Source organism: Pan troglodytes, chromosome 6 (genome assembly GCF_028858775.2).
Source record: "Pan troglodytes isolate AG18354 chromosome 6, NHGRI_mPanTro3-v2.0_pri, whole genome shotgun sequence".
NCBI classification, from domain to species: domain Eukaryota; kingdom Metazoa; phylum Chordata; class Mammalia; order Primates; family Hominidae; genus Pan; species Pan troglodytes.
Window position 1 is genome coordinate 68,136,027 of NC_072404.2, and position 18,306 is coordinate 68,154,332.

At 41.2% G+C, this 18,306-nt stretch overlaps 1 protein-coding gene and 1 long non-coding RNA gene across 2 annotated transcripts in view; one reads left to right on the top strand and one right to left on the bottom strand.

Moving 5' to 3' along the window:
• LOC107972009 (uncharacterized) lies at positions 1-15,907 on the bottom strand. The gene is made up of 4 exons (XR_001714812.3): positions 15,685-15,907; positions 15,399-15,573; positions 9,738-9,847; positions 1-225 (listed from the first exon to the last, which is right to left on the bottom strand). It is a non-coding gene; the product is annotated as an uncharacterized LOC107972009 (long non-coding RNA).
• The window catches only part of LOC101059645 (zinc finger protein 736), a 24,402-nt gene continuing 18,067 nt past the window's right edge, over positions 11,972-18,306 (top strand). The window contains exon 1 of the mRNA XM_024357842.3: positions 11,972-12,743. The gene's annotated coding sequence lies outside the window, so the exon portion shown is untranslated. The remainder of the gene's footprint in view (positions 12,744-18,306) is intronic.

The following is an 18,306-nucleotide window of genomic DNA, read 5'->3' on the forward strand; positions in this document are numbered from 1 at the left end:
CACAAGAATTTTATTCATGCATATGCTTAATTTGCTGAAAATATGTGAGCCTTCCATGAAAGATTTATACTTTGAGTGTGTCATTTTTCGCTGAGAAGTGGCTCTCCTGCCAGAAAACTGCTATTCTCAACTCTGCTCACATTGACTCTGGTCAGCATAGTGATGGCAAGTGATGAGTGAATAAAAAGCAAATGTGTCTTCCTTGAATCTTTTTTCATCTATTGGCTGAAGAAACAGAGAATGCAGATAGAAATTTTTTTTAAAAATCTAATCTCTGAATAATCACAAAGAAGTTTTCTTAACCAGAAATAAACCAAAGGGGATGGTGAGTTAAGCAGAAAATGTATTATTTTGCTAAGCCTTTGAAATTTTAGAGCTTATTAGTATGACAATCTGCATTGCTTTAACAAATCTATTGGTCTTTCAGTTTTAATTCTTCCGGATATGATTCAATTTCCTGATGAATCTGAACTGAGAGCAGAGTAACTTACATGGGAAAAAATATGTTGACTAAAATAAGATAGTCAAAAAGAGACAGACAAAACAGAAAGTAAAATGATGTTCTTCAGAAGCAGAAAAGAGAGAAGGAGAAGACAGTTTATTTGATATTAAATTGCACTTTTTTTTTTTTTGAGACGGAGTAACGCTCTTGTTGCCCAGGCTGGAGTCCAGTGGTGCAATCTTGGCTCACTGCAACCTCAGCCTCCCAGGTTCAAGTGATTCTCGTGCCTCAGCCTCCCAAGTAGCTGGGATTACAGGCGCCTGCCACCACGCCCAGCTAATTTGTTGTATTTTTAGTAGAGTGAGGGTTTCACTATGTTGGCCAGGCTGGTCTTGAACTCCTGACCTCAGGCGATCCACCTGCCTTGGCCTCCCAAAGTGCTGGGATTACAGGTGTGAGCCACTGCGCCCAGCCAAATTGTACCTTTTAAAGATAAAATTGATCTAGAAATTTGTTTCAAAATAATGTAAGTATACTTAAAAGCACTCAACATATAGTTTAAGTATACAGCTTTAAAATGTTTAAGATGGTAATTTTATCTTTTTAATCACAAATATTTACATCTCTCAAAAAAGTTACATTTTTAGAAATTGCTTTAAATAACAAGTGTTTTTCTCACACAATAACATATATTCAGACAATAAATAGACGGTAATTTTAGGCTGACTTTTTGACTACTCATCTATACAATAAAACACTGACAACCACCCGAGAAAAGAAATAGATAATCAATAAACAAAATGGGGCAATACTTACACAGGTAAATATCACATAAGTAACTTTTATAGGCAACAGAAGTGTCTGACTTATGGGGCTGGGCGCAGTGGCTCATGCCTGTAATCCCAGCCCTTTGGGAGGCCGAGGCGGGCAGATCACCTGAGATCAGGAGTTAGAGACCAGCCTGGCCAACATGGAGAAACCCATCTCTACTAAAAATACAAAATTAGCCAGGAGTGGTTGGCGCATGCCTGTAATCCCAGCTACTCAGAAGGTTGAGGCAGGAGAATCGCTTGAACCTGGGAAGCAGAGTTTGTGGTGATCTGAGATCGTGCCATTGCACTCCAGCCTGGGCAACAAGAGCAGAACTTTGTCTCAAACAAAAAAAAGGAAGGAAGGAAGGAAGGAAGGAAGGAAGGAAGGAAGGAAGGAAGGAAGGAAGAGGAATCAAAGCATATAACAGCAACGAAAACAAAAAAAATTCAACCAAACACAAGTGAAGACAGCATGAAAAGAAAAAGATATTATTAAGTTGGTGCAAAAGTAATTGCAGTTTTTGCCATTAAAAGTAATGGCAAAAATACTAAAGCATAATACTAAATTGTCAGACAAAAATTAACAAAATGGCAGTAGAAAGTACTTACCTATCAATAATTGTTTAAGTATCAAACAAATTATCTAATAAAAACACATTGCTATGGTTTGAATGTCCCCTTCAAATTTCATGTGGAAATTTAACTGCTATTGTTATAAAATTATAAAGTTAGATGTTTAAGAAGATAATAGGTCCTGAGGGACCTACTCTCGTGAATGAATTAATGTCATTATTTCCAGAGTGGGTTAGTCGGCAGGAAAGTGGGTCTATTATAAAAGTACGCTCCCTGGTGTGCACCTTCAGTCATCCTCATGCGTTTGGCCATTTTGTGATGTGGAAATACGATTCTCATCAGATGTCAATGGGATGCTCTTGGACATCCATAATCTAAAATTGTGAGCTAAGTAAACTCCTATTTTTTAGAAAATACCAACTCTAAGGCCGGGCACGGTGGCTTACACCTGTAATCCCAGCACTTTGGGAGGCCGAGGTGGGTGGATCACCTGATGTTAGGAGTTTAAGACCAGCCTGGCCAACGTGGTGAAACTCCATCTCTACTAAAAATACAAAAATTAGCTGGGTGTGGTGATAGGTGCCTGTAATCCCAGCTACTTGGGAGGCTGAGGCAGGGGAATCACTTAAACCCAGGAGGCAGAGGTTGCAGTGAGCCGAGATTGTGCCATTGCACTCCAGGCTGGGCAACAGGAGTAAAACTCTGTTTCAAATAAATAAATAAACAAATTTAAAAAAAAACAATTCTAGGATATTCTGTTATTAAAGCAGAAAATAAAATAAAAGATTCGCAGAATGTCTAATTAGATTTTTTAAATTAACAGTATGCTTCACACAAGTGACATATTTTAGATTTAAGGGCATACATATGTTAATGGTTAAAGAATTTAAAAAACCCATACCAATAATAATTGAAAGAGTGTAAGAGTGGCTATATTTATATCAGACAAAATAGACTTTTAGAAAAAAAATCTGTCCCAACAGACAAAGAAGATCACTCTCTAATAATAAGAGGATAATTTGTCAAAAGAATCTAACAATTAAAAAATATATGAACCCAACATTGGAGCACATAAATATATAAACATATATAAACAGAACTTTAAAAAAGACAAATATGACAATAATAGAGGACTTTCTTATTCTACTGAAAACAATAGATTATTCAGACAGAAAGCTAGAAAGAAAACAATGTGCTTGGATAGTGCTGAAGAACAACTGTACCCCCTGGGCTTATGTAGACTATTTCATGTAACAGTATGAGAATACACATTCTTATCAAGCACAAATGGAACATTATCCAAGATAGATCATATGTTGGACCAACAAAAACAACAAACTCTTTTCAAATTTAGAGATTAAAATTATATCAACTTTTTTTGTTTTTGCTTTTGAGACAGAGTTGCACTCTGTCACCCAGGCTGAAGTGCAATGGCATGATCTCAGGTCACTGCAACCTCCGCCTCCTCGGTTCAAGCGATTCTCCTGACTCAGCCTCCCAAGTAGCTGAGATTACAGGTGTGCACCATCATGCCCAGTTAATTTCGTATTTTTAGTAAACACAGGGTTTCACCATGTTGGTCGGGCTGGTCTCAAAACTCCTAACCTCAGGTAATCTACCCTCCTCGGACTCCCAAACTGCTGGGATTACAGGCATGAGCACTGCACCTGGCTGTATCAACTTTTAAAATTACAGTTTAATAAAACTAGAAAATAATAGCCAAATAAAAATTTTAAAACTCACAAATATGGGGACAGTAAACAACATGTTCTTGGACAACCAATGGGTCAAAGAGAAAAAGCAAAGGGAAATCAGAAAGTGTATTGAGAAAAAAGAAAATAGAAACACAACATACAATAACTCCTGGGATACAAAAAAAAAAAACAAACAAACCACAAAACAGTTCAAAATCACAAGTTTATAGTGCTGTTTTTGTATGTTAAGAAAAAGGAAAAGATGTCAAATAAAAAACATAATTTTAATCCACAAAATACTTGAAAAAGGACAGCTAAATAATTGCAAAGTTAGCATAATAAAGTAAATGATAGGTCGGGCGTGGTGGCTTACGCCTGTAATCTCAGCACTTTGGGAGGCTGATGTGGGTGGATCACCTGAGGTCTAGAACAGGCTGGCCAACATGGCAAAACCTCATCTCTACCAAAAATACAAAAATTAGCCGGATGTGGTGGCGGGCGCCTGTAATTCCAGCTACTCTGTAGGCTGAGGCAGAAGTATGGCTTGAACCCGGAAGGCGGAGGTGGCCGTGAGCCGAGATGGCACCACTGCACTCCAGCCTGGGCAACAAGAGCGAAACTCTGTCCAAAACAAAACGAAACAAAACAATACAAAAAAATGAAAGAAAGAAAAAAAGAAAAAAGAAAAAATAATAAAAATTACAAAAGAAATAGACTTCATACATACTGAAAGGACAACAAAAAATATTAAGAGCAGAGAAAGAATTTACATATAAAAGCTATCTAAATAAAACTTTAAAAAAAAGAGGAGTTAATTCCTTTTATTGTTTTGAAGTTGAATGATTGTCTTATTTTTATTTTGTATTTATGCTTACAATAAGCAGGTCAAAAAAATTTATCCTGAACTCATGGACATTTGATTTCCAGTAGGGTTTGTATTAAGGCACACAGGTGTGGACTTGGGTTTGTGAAAGAGTGTTTGTGGAAAATAAAAAGGCAGAATAAGAGAATGTGTTATAAAAAGCCTATGGGGGCTGGGCACAGTGGCTCATGCCTGTAACCCCAGCACTTTGTGGAGACCGAGGCTGGTGGATCACCTGAGGTCAAGAGTTCCAAACCAGCTGGCCAACATGGTGAAACTCAGTTTCTACTAAAAATACAAAAATTAGCCAGGCATGGTGGCAGGCACCTGTAATCCCAGCTACTTGGGAGGCTGAGGCAAGAGAATCTCTTGAACCTGGGAGGCGGAGGTTGCAGTGAGCCGAGATCCCACCACTACACTCCAGCCTGGGCAACAAGAGTGAAACTAGGTCTCAAAAAAATAAAAAAAAATAAAATAAAAAAATAAAGAAAAGAAAAAAGAAAAAAGAAAAGAAAAGTAAAAAAAAAGAAAAAAAACCTATGGGTGGAAAACAGTACCCAGTTGGTGAAAAGACTGGTTAGTGCTACAGATACTGGTCCAGGCAGGGTAGCTCTGATTTACAGGTGCCCGCCACCACATCCAGCTAATTTTTTGTATTCTTAATAGAGACAGGGTTTCATCATGTTGGCCAGCCTAGTCTTGAACTCTTGACCTCAAGTGATCCACCCTCCTTCGCCCCTCAAAATGCTGGGATTACAGGCGTGAACCACTGTGCCCGGCCACAACATTACTTTAGAATAAAGTTGCTTCTTACCTACATCTAAATTTATTTTATTTGACAATATCTAAAAACAGCCCCAAAACAATAATTACATCCTGACAGAGGACATCATAACCCTCCTCCCATCTCAACTCTCATTGCACCTGCCCGTGCATCCCCACAGTTAAGATGGTGACATATACTTTGACCCAGCTTATAGGCATTATGATAACTCTTACACATAGGCCCAGCAAAAGAGAGAGATTTTGACTCTCATAGATAGGACTAGGGCCATGAGTAAGGTCCTGTGTCTTCTACTTGTATGAAAATCACAGAGAATTATGACACCCATGCATATTGAATAAACCCCGTGGGTGGTACAGAGAGTCTAATAACAGGGCCCAGAACACAGGTGAGATTGAGAGTCTTGTATGAACACACAGCCAAAAGTAGAAATTGTCACATGCCCAAGTGTACACAGGTCACAATTGAGGTTCTGAATCTCACACCCAGGGGCAGTCAAGAGTTGTTGCTACAATCCCAAATGTAGGATCATGCCCATTGCCCTAAGCCCAGGCATGAGAGTCGACATCTCTCCTCTTATATACAGATCCAGTCCACAGGTGAAGTGGGAACTCTCCAACCAGGATTCAGCACACCATTGATGTTGCGACTCCTCTACTGGAACACAGCTTGGAGAAGGGATTGGGGCTCTCATGGCAGGATGCAATCCACTGTTGAGATTGTGACTCATGCACTTGAACCTAAGTCTCAGGAGTTGTTGACTCTTACACCTGGAGTGGGGAAATGTGTGGAATTGGGAGTCTCATTCCTGGGCCTCCCTGCAGGTTGAACTGTGACATGCACTTCTACCTAGAACCTTAGTAATTTCATTGTCCTTCTGGGCTCAAAACACAGTTATCTTGTGACTTTTACCTGGGCCAAGCACCTAGGTGATGTGATTATATTGCCTGGCTACTTCCCTCAAAGGAATTGTAATATATGCTTTACTGAGCACCTAAGTGATGTAAACCTTCTCTCTTGCCTGGACTCTGCCCACAGGTAAGGTTATGACATATCACCAAGCCTAGCACTTAATGGCATGACTGTCCTATCATGTTTGTGCCCTGCCCTGAAGAAGCACTGTGACATTACTGGCCTAAGTAAAAAGGTAATTCGAGTCTTCTGCCTGGGACATGTGCACAGGGGAGATTGTGAAATATCTCTTGGCTTATCAACATGTTGATGTGATTCTCCTCTCTTGCCTGGTACCTTTTTCCAGTTGGGATTGCAACATATTGCTGGGCCCAGCACCGGGTGATGTTATTCTTCTCCCAGGGCCCAGCCCACAAATGGCGTTGTGGCATCTCTCTGGGTCCATCACCTAGGTGCTGTGAGTCTGCTCTTCTAACTGGGCACTTTCCACAAAAGGAATTGTGACACATAGCTGGACCCAGCTCCCTGGTCATGGAACTGTCTTGTCTTGGTCCTGTGCAAAGGGGTCATTGTGATATATTGCTTGGCCAAGCAGCTAGGTGATATGACTCTCCTGAATGGGCCCTGCTCTCAGAGAGGATTTTCACCCATCACTGGGCCAGTCATATAGATGATGTGTCTCTCCTCTGTTGCCTGGACCCTGCCCAAGTAAGAATTGTGACATCACTTACCCAGCACCCAGGTGATAGGACTCTCATGTCTGGTTCCTGCCCACAGGTGAAATTGTGACATATACATGGTCACAGCTCACAGGTGAGGTGATAACTCACATACCTGGATCCAGCTAAGAGAACAGATTTTGACTCTGATATCTAGGCTTAGAGCAACAGGCAAGGTCCTTGGTCTCCTACTTAAATAAAGGTCATAGTGTATTATGATACCAAGGCATACTGTGTAAAGTCCTCAAATAATACAGTGTCATAACAGGACCCAGAACAAAGGTGAGATTGTGACTCTTATATGCACATCCAGCTGAATAGAATTGTCACCCTCACATATAGACAGTGCTCACTGGTGAGGCCTAAATCTCACATGCAAATGCAATCCAGACTTGGAATTGTGACTGTCATATGTAGGTGCAGCCACAGGTGAGAAAGTGACTCATTTTTGAACCCAGCTCACAGGAACAGCAATGGAACTCATACCTGGACCCAGTCAGTAGCAGAAATTCACAATCCGGGACATTTTCCAGGACATAGCTAGAGGTATAAAAGTCGACACTTCCTGTGGGTTGAGTTCAAGTATGCAAGTCAATCACAACAGTGGACTAAATCAATGCACAAGAGCCCAAATCTCACCAACAGACTGTGTTTCGATAGGGGAAGCACAGCCCCCCGGTGTTCTAAATCCTGGACTTGGCATCATCACCTCATCTGTCGATTGGATTGATGCATGAGATTCACAATTCCAACTCCATTGCCTCTTGGTGTGTGATTCGGAACCTCAACAGTGGGTTCTGTTAATGTGGAAGGCTGATAATCCTCACTTTCATATGAGTTTGCATACAACAGCCACGATTTTCCCTGTGTGCTGGGCTCTATTTTGGCACACTGTAGCACTTGAGAGCTTCATACAATGTGCATGCAAGTCATAATAGTCTCTGGCCATCCTACAAGTTGAAGACCCAGAACCTTAGTTTTTGCTCTAAGACTAACTACAAGAGTCATATCTTCAGGTATGAGTCATCATTCCACCTGTAAGCTGTGCCCATGTGTTTTTCCCAATTCCAACTGTGGAGACAGACCAGGCACAAGGGTTGCATCACCTGGGTGCTGGCCAGAGATATGTCACAATTGCCACTTTGGGCAGGGTCAAAATCTCCCCTTAGTGCAGGGGCAATTCAGGAGGGTCATATCACCTAGGTGGTGGGCCCAGCGATATGTCACAATGCCCCCCATGGGCAGGGCCAAAGCAGTACAGTTATATCATCTGGAAGCTGGGCCCAGTGATATGTCACAATGCCTTTTGGGGGCAGGGTTCAGGAAGGAAAGAAGAGTCACATCACCTAGGTGATGGGTCTAGAGATATTTCACAATGCCTTCTGTAATCAGAACCCAGGAAAAAGAGTTATATCATTTGGGTTAAAGGTCTGGTGATATGTCACAATCCCAACTAAGGGCAAGACCCAGGCAGAAAAAGAGACTCAATTCACTTTGACAATTGGCCCACAGTATAATTTAATTTCTCCTGAGGACAGGGCTCATGTAGAAGAAAAACATAAATTAAGTGCATGGCCCAGGTATATGTTACAATCTCAACTGTACACTGGGCCCAGGCAATTGAATAAAATTAATCAGATGCTGGGAAAAAGTATATGTCACAATCACACCTGCAGAAAGGTTTAAAGATAAGATTTAAAACCCCACAGATGTGCTGGCTTCACTTATGACAGTCAACATATCTTGTGAGATGTGTTCAAGTATTCAAGTCACAACCTCAACAGTGCACTGGCTCTGTGCATGAGAGCCCAAACCCCACTTGCAGACAGTGTCCCAGTAGGAAAGTCACAGTCTCACAGGGGTGCTGGATCTTGGTGTGAGAGTCACCGCCCTACCTGTGGACTGCATTCACGTATGAGAGTCACAATTCCAACTTTTGACTGCCTCTGAGTGTGAGATTCAAGACGTTGTAAGGAGGCTGTGTTCAGGTGGGAGGGTGAGAATCCTTATTGTCAGCCAGGTGTGCATATGAGAGTCACAGTCTCACCTGTTTGCTGGTCCCTGTTATGACACTCTCTGTACCACCTGAGGGATTTATATGGCACATGTGAGACTCACAATCTGCTTTGAGACCTTTGTGCTTGCCCAGGTGTTTGTTACAATCCCAAAAGTAGGATCACGCCCATTGCCCTAAGCCCAGGCATGAGAGTCAACATCTATCTTGTTTTTGGGTCCAGGTAAGAGAGTCATTTTTGTTCCTATAATCTGGTTACAGAAATTGGTCAACATCCCTCCTGTGGCTCAATCCACATGTGACAGGCATGATCCCAACTGTGGACTGTATCTGTCAGTGAGATTCAGGAACTCACCATTTTGCTCTCTCCCTATGTAAAGGTGACAATTTTAACAGTCAGCTGAGTGTGCATACAATAGTCACAACCTCAGTGTTGTGCTGGGTTCTGTTATGACACTCTCTGTCCCATCTGAGGGCATTACACAATATGCATGTGTGTTGTAATCACCTGTGATTTTTTTTTTTAAGTAGAAAAGCCAGAATTTTATTTTTTGGCCTAAACCCAGCTATGCGAGTCAACACCTCTCCTATTAGCAGAGTTCAGGTATAAGAGTCATCGCTGTGCCTGTAAGCTGGGTCCAGCTATGACTTACCACCTGACCTTTGGCCAGATCCATATGGGATGGTCAATATTCTAACTGTGTATTGTGTCCTTATATGAGAGTCAGGACCTCACCAGTAAGTTTTGTCAGTGTGTGAGGGAGACAATTTTAATTGTCAGATGGGTGTGCCTATAAGATTCACAATTTTACTTCTTTACTGGACCCTGATATGACACTCTTTATATCACGCAAAGACTTTATAGAATATGCATAAGTAATATATTGTGTGATCTTTCTACATGTAGAAGGCCCATAATCCTTACCTGTTTGTCTAAGCCTAGCTAGAAGAGTTAAAATCTCTTCTATTGGCTGGGTTCACATATGCGAGTCTTCGTTATACCTGTGAGCAGGGCCTAATGTGTGACCATCCCACCTGTGGGCAAAGAATAGCGGGGAGAGTCGTATCAACTAGGTGCTGGACCAGTGATATGTCAATATTTTTACTATGGGCAGGGTCCTGGCAGTAAAAGTCACATCTCCTGGGTGCTAGGAAAAGCAATATGTCACAATCCACCCTGTAAACATGTTCCAGGTAGAAGACAGCCACATCATCTAGGTGATGGGACCAGTGATATGTAACCATTTCTCCTGTAAACAAATTCAAGGCAAAAAAGAATCGCATAACATAGGTGATGGGCCTAAAGATATCTCACAGTATCCCCTGTGGACTGGCCCAGGCAGAAAGGGAGAGACACATCGCCTAGGTGATCGGCCCAGTAATGTGTCACAATACCCAGGAGGGCAGAGCCCAGCAGGAAAGTCACATTATCTAGATGCTTAACCTAGTTATATTTCACAATCTAAACTGTGGGTGGGGCCTAGGAAAAAGGGAAAAAGTCAGATACTAAGCGATGATATATGTCACAATCACACCTGTGAAAAAGTTCAGAGATAAAATTTACAATCTCTCACACACCCCTGCTTCAGGGTCAGAGTCAATACCTCCTGTGAGTTTCACCCAAAAGGCAAGTAACAACTTCAACAGTGGACTTGATCCATGCATGAGAGCCCCAACTCCACCCGCAGAGAGTGTCCCAGTCAAAAAGTCAAAATATCACAGTGGTGCTGATTCTTGGTGCAAAAATCACCATGTTACCTGTGTTTAGAATCCATATATAAAAGTAAAAATGCCAACTTTTGACTGCCTCTAGGTGTGAGATTCAGAACCTTTACAGTGCACTGTGTTCATTTGGAAAGTAACCGTACTGTTGGCTGGTTGTGCATATGAGAGTAACAATTTCACCGGTTTTGGGCCCTTTTATAATGCTCTCTGTAGTACCTGATGGCATTATAAGGTATGCACCAGAGTCACAATAATCTGTGAGATTTGCATGCTTGTGTGGACACACAATCTTACCTATTACTTTAAGCCCAGAGTCAACATCTCTCCTATTTTCTGTGTCCAGGAATGAGATTTATCACTGTGCCTGTGAGTGGGGTCCAGAAATGAGTCACCATCCCATCTGTGGCCAGATCCACATACGACAGTCAAAATATCAACCATGAGCTGCATCCATGAGAGATTTAGGACCTCAGCAGTGGGCACTGTCTGTGTGTGAGGGTGACAATCTTAACTTTTGACTAGATGTCTATATGAGAGTCACAATCTCAACTGTGTGCTGGGCCCTGTTTTGACATACTCTGTACCACCTGAGGGAATTCTACCATATGTTAGAGTTTCATAGGCCCCTGTGACCTCTGTAGAGGTAGGAAACAGACGACCTTACCCATGGACCTATGTCTATCTATGAGTCAGTATCTGTCCTATTGACTTGGTCTGAGCATGAGATTCACCACCATGCTTGTAAGCTGGATCTAGAAATTAGTCACCATCCAGCCTGAGGCCAGATCCACATATGACAGTCAGAATTCCAACTCCGGACTGCATCCGTGTGTGAGATTCAGAATCTCATCAATGGGTTCTGTCCATTTGTGAAGGTGACGGTTCCACTTGGCTACTGAGAGCCACAATCTCACCTGTGTGCTCGGCCCTGTTTTATTTATAAAGCCCAAGGGCTTTATAAAATACATGTGTGTGTCATAATCTTTTGTGACCTTTTTATAATTAGTAGACCAAGGTTTTTAGTTGTTGCCCTAAGCATAGCTATTAAAGTCCAAATTTCTCCTATTGGCTAGGTCCATGTAAGAAAGCCATCAAATGACTGTTGCCTGGGCCTAGGTATAGGTCATAATCCCACATGTGGGCAGAACCAGGGAGGAAAGTCACATCACCTGAATGCTGGGCTGGGGAAATATCAATATCCCTCCATGGGCAGGACCCACGCAGGAAAGCCATATCACCTTTATGCTAGGTTTAGTAATATGTCACAAAGCCCACTTTAGGAAGAACCTAGTCAAGAGCCAGATCACCTTGGTGCTTGGCCCAGCAATATGTCACAATCCCTTGTGTACGTAGGGCCCATGCAGGAAAGGGGAGTCACATCATCTAGGTGCTGGGCCCAGTAATATGTCACAATCCACCCTGTTAACAGGGCCCAGTCATGAGAAGAGAGTCATATCACCTAGATAACATGCCCAGATTATATGTCACAAATTTTACTGGAGAAAGGGATAGTCAGGAAAGTAGAGTCTCATCACCTAGGTGAGGGTCTCAGAGATACATTACAATGCTCCTTGTGGGCAGGGCCCAGGCAGGACAGTCATATCACCTAGGTGTTTGGGCCAGGTATATGTCACAATCCCAAGTGTTAGCTGAGCTCAGGCAAGAGAGTAAAGTCAATCAGGTGCTGAGAAAAAATTATGTCAGAGTCACACCTGCAGAAGGTCCAGGGATGAGAGTCACAGTCCCACATATTTCCTGGCTCAAGTTATAAGAGAAAACACCTTTTGTGAATTGTGTTTAAGTACACAAATTACAATCTCAATAGTGGACAGAATTCATGCATAACAGCTCCAAACTCACCTGCAAACACTGTCTAATTAGGGCAGTCTCAGCCTCACAGGTGTGCTGAGTATAAAAGTCACCATTCTACCTGTGAACTGGATCCATGTATGAGATTCAACTTTCAACTGATCTGGGAGTGATACTCAGAACTTCAACAATGGGCTGTGTCCATATAGTATAATGACATTCCTCACTGTATGTATGTGTGCACAGAAGAATCACAGTGTCATCTGTGTGCTGGGTCTTTGTAGGACACCTTCTGTGCCACTCAAGAGCTTCATACAGTATGCATGAGAATGAAAACCTGCTCTGAGACCTTCATGCTGGTATGAACTCATGATCCTACATATTGCCCCAAGTTCAGGTATGAGAGTTAACATTTCTCTTATTTGTTGGGTCCAGGTATAAGAGTCATCAGTATGTAAGCTGGGTCCAGAAATTAGTCACCATCCCATTTGTGGATGGATCCATATATGACAGTCACAATTCCAACTGTGAACTGTTTCTGTGAGTGACATCCAGGACCTCATGAGTATACTCTGTTCTGATTTAATAGTTACAATCCAAACTGTGGCCTGTGTACACATGAGTCACAATCTCAATTTTGACATGGGCCCTGTTTTGACACTTTTTGTACCACCTGAGGGCATTATACAATATGCATGAGTGTTGCTATTCTCTGAGACCTCTGTTAAAGTACGAAATCCAGGACCTTATCTTTTGCCCTAAGCCTAGATACAAGAGTCAAGATCTCTTCTATTAACTGGAACTAGGTATGAGAGTCATTGACATGCCTATGAGCTGGGTCCAGAAACAAGTCACCTGACCTGTGGCCAGATCCACATATGACAGTCCCAAATTCAACTGTGGACTGTTGAACCCTCACCAGTGGGCTTTGTCCAGGTGTGAGAGTGATAATCCTAATTTTTGGATAGTGTGCCTCATATGAGAGGCACAATTTTACCTCTGTAATGAGCTCTGATATGACGCAAGTATTTTATAGAATATTTATGAATGTCAAAATCCTCTGTAATTGTGATACAATTAGGAGACCCAGAAACTTACTGATTGTTCTAAGCTCAGCTATGAGAGTCAGAATCTCGTCTATTGGCTGGGCTGTCACATGACAGTCATTATTATTCCTGTAATCCGAACCTAGGTATATGCCAGAATCCCACCTGTGGGCAGAACCAGGCAGGAGAGTCACATCACCTGAATACTCAGCCAGGGGTGTATTAGTATCCCCCCTGTGAGTTGAGTGCTGGTAGGAAATTCACATCACTATGGTGCTGGGACGAGTGATGTGTCACGATGCCTCCTGTGGGCAGAACCCTGGCTGAAAGATTACATCACATGATTCCTGGCTCAGCAATATGTCACAATCCCCTTTGTGAACCGGGCCCAGGCAGGAGATGACAATCACATCATCTGGGAATGAGACCAGAGGTATATCACAATGCCACCTGTGAGAAGGGACTAGGCAGGAGGGTCACCTTACTGAGGCTTTTGGCTTAGGCATATGTCACAACCCACACTGTGGGCTTTATTCAGGCAGTATAGTCAAATCAGTCAAATTCTGGCTGGGCAAAGTTATATGTCACAATCACACCTGTGGGAAGGTCGAGGAATGGAATTTACATTTCTGCACATGTTCTGGGTCCAGGTATAAAAGTACACACCTCGTGAACTTTAACCATGTGTCCAAGAATGCAAATCACCATTTTATTTCTTTCCTTTCTTTCTCTTTCTTTCTTTCTTTCTTTCTTTCTTTCTTTCTTTCTTTCTTTCTTTCTTTTTCTTTCTTTTTCTTTCCTTTCTTTCTTTTTTTTTCCTCTTTCTCTTTCTCTCTCTCTCTTTCTTTCTTTAGTTTGACAGAGTTGCACTCTTGTCACCCAGGCTGGAGTGCAGTGGTGTGATCTTAGCCTACTGCAACCTCTGCCTCCAGGGTTCATGTGATTCTCCTTCCTCAGGCTCCCAAGCAGCTGGGATTACAAGTGCGTGCCACCACACCCAGATAATTTTTGTATTTTTAGTAGAGACCAGGTTTCACCATGTTGGCCAGGCTGGCCTCAAACTCCTGACCTCAGGTGATCCACCTGCCTTGGACTCCTCAAGTACTGGGATTACAGGCGTGAGCCACCACACCGAGCTGCAAGTCACAATTTCAACAGCAAATTGAACCCATGCATGACAGCCAAACCTCAGACAGCACCTATTAGGAGAGTTAAAGCCTAATATTGGTGCTGAATCTTGGTCAGAGACAGGCTGGATCCACATATTAGAGTAACAATACCAACTTCTGACTGCTTTTGGGTGTGAGAATCAGAACCTCAACAGTGGGCTGTGTCTATGTGGGAGTGTGACAACCTTTACTGTTGGCAGTGTATGCATATGAGAGTCAAAATCTCAACAGTGTACTGGGCCTTGTTATATTATTACTCTTTGCACCATCTGCGGCGGTATATAATACGTGTAAGACTTGCAATGCACTCTAAAACATTTGTGCCTATATGAACCCATGATCTTACTCATTTCTCCAAGTCTAGGGATGAGATTCAACATCTCTTCTATTGACTGGTTTAGATATGAGAGTCATCACCATGCCTGTGAGCTAGGTCCAGCAATAAGTCACCATTTTACCTGTGGCCAGATCCACATATGACAGTCAAATTTCCAACTGTAAACTGTGTCTACTAGTGACATTCAGGACCTTAACTGTGGGCTCTATGTGTAAGATTGACAATTTTAACTGTTGGCTATGTGCTGGGCTCCGGAATGACATGCTCTGTACCACCAAAGGGCATTATAGAATATGCATAAGCTTGCTCATACTTTGCCATCTTACCGGAAGCAGGAGGCTGAAGACATTATATATTGTCATAAATCCAGCTAAAAGAGTCAAAATCTCGTCTATTGGTTGTGTCCATGTATGATAGTCATCAGCATGCCTATGAACTGGACCCAGTTATATGTCACAATACCACCTGCAAGCAGGGACTAGGAAGGAAAGCCACATCACCTGAATACTGAGCCTGAGTAGGTCAATGTCCCTTCTGTTGGAAGAGTCCTGGCAGGAAAGTCGTATCACCTGGCTGCTGAGCCCACTCAATGTCACAATGCTCTCTGTGGGAAGGGCCAAGGCAGGAGAGTCAAATGACCTGGGTGCTGGGTCCAGCAGTATGTCACAAATTACCCTGTGGACAGAGCCCAGGAAAAAAAGGAGAGTCACATGACCTAGGTGATGGGCACAAAGATATGTCACAATGTTCTCTGAGAAAAGTGTCCAGAAAGAAGAGTTACATTACCCAGATGCTTGACCCAGGTTTATGTCACTATCCCAACTATAGGAATTGCTAAGACAGAAGAGCCACGTCACCGGGATGCTTGGCCCACTGATTTGTCACAATCCTTTCTGTAGGCAGGATCCAGGTAAAAAATAGACAGTAACATCTACTAGGTGATGGGCACAGTAATCTGCCACAATTCCCCATGCAAGCAGGTCCAAGGCAAAAGAGGAGATTCATATCACCTAGGTGATAGGCCTGGGGATATGTCAAAATTCCAAACGGGGGTTCGGCCCAGGCAGAAGGGGAGAGTCATGTCACCTAGGTGATAGACCCAGTAATATGTCACAGTGCCTGTTATGGGCTGATCCCAGGCAGGAGAGGAGAGTCATATTATCTAGGTGATTGGTGAATAAAATATTTCAAAACCACCTCTGAGAGATTGGCCTGGGCAGGAGAGTCCCATCACCTATGTGCTTGGCCTAGGTATATGTCACAATCCCACATTTAGACTGGACCAAGGCAGAAAAGTAAAATCAATCCGGCGCTAGGCACCTCTTGTGAGTTCTGTCCAAGTACCTAAGTCACAGTCTCAACAATGGACAGGATCTGTGCATGACAGCCCCAACCTCATTTGCAAGCAGTGTCCTAATAGGGGACACACAGCCTCACAAGGGTGTTTGATCTTGATTCAAAAATCACTGTCTTACCCGTGATCTGGATCCATGTATGAGAATCACACATCCAACTTTCAATTGCCTCCAGCTGTAAGATTCAGAACATTTTGTAAATTTTATCTTTTCAAAAAAACTAACTTTTCATTATGTTTATCTTTTCATATTTTGTTTTATATTCATTTATTTCTGTGATAATTTTTATTTTCTTCTAATTTTGGGTTTGGTTTGCTCTTTTCTAGTTGTATATGATACATCAATAGTTTATTTGGAGATTTTTTTAAACTGTTTTTGATGTAGGCACTTATTGCTATAAACCTTCTAAGTGATTCTTTCACTCTATTCACAGTTGCGTTATGTTTTTATTTTCATTTTTTTCAAGAACATTTTAATTTTTTCTTTCAGTATTGGCCCACCAGTCACTCAGGAGCATGTTTCAATTTCTATGTATTTGTATAGTTTCCAGAGTTTTTTCTGTTAGTGATTTCTAGTTTTATTCTATTATCATCAGAGAAAATACTTGATATAATTTTATTTGGGGGGAGATTATTTTAAGAGTTATTTTGTGACCTAACATGTGGTCTATCCTTGAGAATAACCCAGGGGCTGAGGTGTAGAATTTGTATTCTGTAGCTTCTTGATGAAACGCTTTGTAAATATCTATTAGGTCTGTTTGGTTTACAGTGCAGATTAAGTCCAATGTTTATTTGTTGGTTTTACTATCTGGATGATCTGTCCACTGCTGAAAGTGGGTTGTTGAAGTCTCTAGCTATTATTGTATTGGGATTTGATCTCTCTTTATCTCTAATATTTACTTCATATATCTGAGTTTTCCAGTGTTAGGTGCATATGCATATAAATTTGCAATTGTTATATTCTCTTGCTGAATTGACCACTTTATTATAATATAATAACTTTTGTTGTCTCTTTTTATGGTTTTTTTCTTGAAATCTGTTTTGTTTAATGTAAGTGTAGCTATTCCTGCTTTTTTGATTTCTGTTTGCATGGAATATCTTTTTCTATCCCTTCATTTTCAGTCTGTCTTTGTCTTTATAGGTGAAGTATATGTCTTGTAGGAAACAGATTGTTGTGTCTTGTTTTTATTTTTACCCACTTGGCCAATCTATGTCTTTTGATTGGGGAGTTAAATTAATTTATATTCAGTGTTAGTAAGTAAAGACTTAAGTCAGCCATTCTGGTATCTGATTTCTTGTTGTTTTGTGGTATTTTCTCTTTCTCTCTCCCATTCATCCTGTCTTTCTTTTAGTAAAGATGATTTTATCTACTGGTATGTTTTCATTTTTGATTTTATGTATGTGTGTCTCTTGTAAGTTTTTTATTTGAGGTTACCATGAGGCTTGCAAATAACATCTTATAACCCATTATTTTAAACTGATGGCAACTTAACACTTACTGTAAAAATGAGCAAACGAGCAAAGAGAAAAACTAATAAAAAATACAGTTTAACTTTTTCTCCCAACTTTTTAACATTTTGTTGTTTCTATTTATATCTTATTGTACTGTCTATGTCTTAAACTTGTTTTAATTAGTATTTTGGATAACTATAACAGTTATCCAAAAAGTCAAAATATGAGAGCTATGGCCTTAAAAAGGAGGTAGAGAGTTATTATTTTTAATAATTTTAAGTATAGGCTAATCTTTTAGTCTTCTCAAAATATGAATAGTTTATACGCCACATTTACGGTGCTAGAAAATTTTGTGTTTGTCTGTGTGCTTCATATTACCAGTGAGTTTGGTACCAGATGTTTTCTTGTTGCTCATTAATGTTCTATTCTTTTAGACTGAAGAACTGCCTTTAGCATTTTTTGTAGGACAGGTCTGGGGCTGTTAATAAAATCTCTCATCTTGTTTGTTAGTTTTTTTTTTTTTTAATAGTTGAAGTATATTTTTGCTGGGTGTATTCTAGGATAAAAGTTTTTTCCTTCAGTATGTTAAGTATGTCATGTCA